The sequence below is a fragment of the Triticum urartu genome, chromosome 4, assembly GCF_003073215.2.
Source record: "Triticum urartu cultivar G1812 chromosome 4, Tu2.1, whole genome shotgun sequence".
NCBI classification, from domain to species: domain Eukaryota; kingdom Viridiplantae; phylum Streptophyta; class Magnoliopsida; order Poales; family Poaceae; genus Triticum; species Triticum urartu.
Genome location: NC_053025.1, coordinates 191,239,189 through 191,243,687, shown reverse-complemented (window position 1 = coordinate 191,243,687; position 4,499 = coordinate 191,239,189).

Genomic DNA, 4,499 nt, shown 5'->3' with positions numbered 1-4,499 from the left:
TATGTCATGACTCTTTGCATAGCTCCCTAATGTATAATCGTTCTCGATTTTGCACATTGTTCTCTACACCATCTATTCTAGATCTCTCATGAAGTCCCTATCACACACACACGATGACTCGCTTCCCTTGCGTCTCCCTATAAGCCAATTTCGGACAACATCAACATTGTCTCCCTATCTATACGCCATTTATGGACACAAATGACCCCTCTCGCCCCCTCTCTCTCTGTCGCTAGCTCTCTCTTTCTCTCGCTCTCACACCCCTCTCCCACACACACACACTCGATGTCTCTTCAAAATAGTCTGCTCCCCCCGCCCGCACCCGTGCTATCTCGGTACTACACATGTCACACCATTCCCCCTTCCCTTATACTAGGTTTACATCATCAGTGGTCTCTACTCCACACACACTCTCTCCCTCTCACACACAAACGCGTGCACAAACACACAGAGACACGCACAAACACCCATTTATCTGGATCCTCATCTCTCCTCATGTCCGCATGTGTATCTCACACACTCACTCTCTAATTATGTATATGTGTCTCCACGTTACACAACACAAAGCCCCATGTACATGTCTCTCTCTATCCTCCACACACATAGACACAAAGAATCTGTTATCATTGCCTCAGTCTCTAACATATCACACACACACTCTCTCTCCCTCCCTCTCTCTCTCTCTCTCTCTCTCGCAAACACGCTCAACAAGGGTTTCCCCGTGAATAACTTACCGTCTATTCATCAACAGTCGTGGCAGTACGGCGAACACGAGACGTGAAAAAGAATAAATCTACACGTGCTTAGACCACCTAGTATGACTACTAGGACTGGAGCAAGCCAAAAAGCGCGCCGCTATCACCCCCTCCTTGTCGGCGATGGGAAAATCTTTGTTTTACACAGTTGAGAAGTCATTGTGCTAAGGCCCCACATGCCGAGGCGTTGAATAGAATGTAGATGCTAGTTTACGGAAGCAAGTATCGATAATACATTTGTATCTCCGTACTTATATTTCTTCTCTTATAAAAAACCGAGTTGGTGATGATGGTACGTGTGCCATCTTGCAATATAGACCGTCCGATCTATATTTGACGGATGGAAATTAAACTAAAAGATACCCGCACCCCTCTCCACATTTGCAGACAAGGCCTTCCCTCGTTCATCCTTATCTTCAACAAACGTCATTGTTGAGCAATTAAGAAAGGAAGCCTCTGGAACAAACTGGCCTGGTGGCCGCTGTCGGCGTCGTCAATCCCCATGCCTCCGCTCAGTCTGACCACCAACCACCACCACACCCGACTCCTCTTCACCTTATCTCATATTTCTCGAGATATCATTAGTTTTTACACATGGGATTACTCCCGCAAGGGTCAATCACAACAAGTGTTTTATAAAAAAATGCATCTTGATGTTCCGTGCAATGCATTGATCTTGCTAGTACTCCTACACAAGACTAAGTTGGTGATGCTGGTGTGTCTGTCATCTGTCGTTTTTGACCATTAGATCTACATCTAACGATTGTGAGGTAAGTTGTTGACTTTTCTCACCAACATCCCACTTGTCTACCAATTTGCAGAAAAACCGATAATTAGTATCTTAAAACCAACCACATCCCTCCCCGACCTCACCAAAACAGCCCAAGGAATATATTCTAATTGAAACATATATATCTCTAGTGACATATGTATATCAAAATTAGAGTGTTTTGTACCAAGTGTGTGAATAAGTATTATTCTAATTATGATTCGTTGCAACGGACATGAACGTTGCTAGTATTTCCAACCATGCATTTTTTTCCTAGTATTCCATAGTTTCGAGTTTTCCATCAAGATATTAGTCACTCATGGTTGATATTTACTTTCAATCATGTACACATATGCACTATGTAACTAGCCTTGCTTATTGGCTTCCAAAGCTTAACTTTCACTCCTACTTACAATATGTAGAGTATTTAACAAAAAACTACCACTTTCAACCAGCCCTAGGAAGAATCTATTGTACAAAAAATAGCAAAAACATACCCAAAATTTCTTAATCCACGCCAAAACTACCTAGTACTCCTACCGATTAGGTTCGTTTAAACCCATTTATGACAGGGTTGGCCCACACGTCCGTGCTGACAAGGCAGCTTAAACCAACACATTTTGTTTGACCGTTGACATGAGTGACCCACATCTGACGTTCTATCCTGTTATTCCCCCTCAAATCATTATTTTTCCTGAACATTACTTCAAACAGTACTAATGCGTGTTCGTCGGTGGCGCCGGTGATGAGCGAGTTGGCCGCCGCTCCGCCGGACGGGCCGGACACGGCGCTGGCCTCCGCACGGGTTGGCAGGCTGGCCCGAGCGTGACTCACGAGTGAGCAAGCCGCTGCGCTGGCCTTCGCTCGAGCCAGATGGCTGGCCTTAGCGCGGCGCGCGCGAGCAAGCCGCCGCGCTGCCGTGCCAATCTAGCTAGCAAACCTTGCAGACAAGCAGCTGGACAGAGCTATCTTGGCTAGCTAGCGGTCGCGAGCGCCGAACGGAGCTGGCATCCGGGCTGCCGCAACATGGGCTCCGCACCACCGGCGGTTTTGATCTCGCCTTCTGCCGGCGGCGGTAGCTACGTCCCATGGCTGAGGATGACTAGGTGGATGGGCCGGAGGTAGGAGGTCACTCGAGGATTTTTGTTGGTAAGAGCATGTACAATGGTTGATAGGTAGTCTTATCTTAAGTCTGCCACGTATGCAAGTGGTAGTAGTTTCTTGGCATTTTAGTGGTTTCTTGCATTATTAGAGCAAGTACAATAGAGATGAGTCAGCGGGCTATAAGAAATAAACTAGTATATTTCTGCTTAGTTGGAGGAAAGAGAAGAGGAGAGAGAAGGTAAGTGGGCTCTTCGTGAAGAGCCACCTCTAGCACATGCTCCTAGTCACTTTGTGAGAATGAGAAGTGGGCCACATAATAAAAAAGTAGTACACTCTTTTGATCTATTATTGTACATGTTGGCTATAAGATGGGCTGTAGATGACATGGCACTGGCTTATAGCCAGCAGCAGATGATAGGGGTTTATTGTAAGGAACAATGTACGTACTACTAGCGACAAAAGGCGATTCTAGGTTGCATTGTACTCCAACAAGTACTACTAGTGGTCGCGGGACTGTATACCTCGTTTTGTGGGTGCGATCCCGGCCGAACACACAACGGCCTTTTTTTAAAATAGTACTACTACACTTCGCTGCGAGCCAATATTTTACACGGGTAGTGATGAGCACATGGGTACATCATACACGACATTTCAGAAGAGTGCAAAATTTAGTTGGAAAGAAATACTAAGCCGAATCAAGCAAACACATGGCCAGGTGAACGCTAACTTATGTTCATACCACAATCTTGAACACATGGCTGCACTTTCATCTCCATTGTTGTTGGTTGAACTTAGGTATCACATGGAAGAAACCCAACAACCTACGAGCTCTTGAAGCAACCGGTTTGGAGGAACAAGTTTGGAGGAAACAAGTTTCAAGTGAAGCTGATGTTGTCAGTTTTTACCTCTGATGTTTTGGTGTGCCACACCCATGTGGTAGAGAGACGGGGCTATATGGTTACATCAACAGAAGCTACATCAAATTATCTTTTCAATGCAAAAAAAACCTCACATCATTTGGAGTTGTGAGTCAAAAGTTGTAGTCATTCTCGTGGAAGGTGCCCAGGCTGTCAAGGCTTCACGAATTTTCGAGGAGCTCTCCAACAACTCCCAAAATTGACTGCTTATTCCCCCAAGAAAGCCATGCAAACTTGTTTACTTTTGGAACCATTTTCACACCTAGCCAAAGGGGGCGGGGGGTTTTCCCTGCTATAAAACCCCATCTCCCCCATCCTCTAAAAAACCTTTTGTCAAACCATTCAGCTACAAGCTTATGCAGCAAGACTGCTAGAGAGATCCGAGAGATCTTGCTACCTTTGCTCTTGTGAGTTCATTCGGATTCGCGAGAAGGAGACTCTGGTTCCCCCTAGTTCGTGCTCTACGGTTCTGGCCGTTTTGTGTGGATTAGTCCCGGTTTGTGGTTCTGCGATTGTTCGGACAGTGGGTCAGAGTTCTTATAGCTTCAGTCAGCCATCCCCAATGTACGGGTTGCATCCAACCTTAGCAGGTACAAAGCTAGTTATCCCGGCTGCTTGCAGCTAGTTATCCCTCCCGATTCGATCCTACGACGTGAAGATCGGGCCACCCTCAGGCGTGAACTCGTTCATCGGGTTCCCACCTATCATCTGGCATCAGAGACTTCGTTGACACGGTAGGATCTGTTATCCAAGTTTATCTTGCTATCATCCCTTTAGATCAAGTGTTTTTCATGCTATATTTTCTGTCCTAGAAGTCCAAAGCCCCACCAAAAATAAATCCAAGCCTTGTTGGTGCTGAGATCTTGTTGTTGCATACCTTGCATGTTCTTCATCTTTTAGATCAGCACCAAGTTCATCTTCATAGTTGTTTTTAGATTTGGTTGTTGTGCTTTG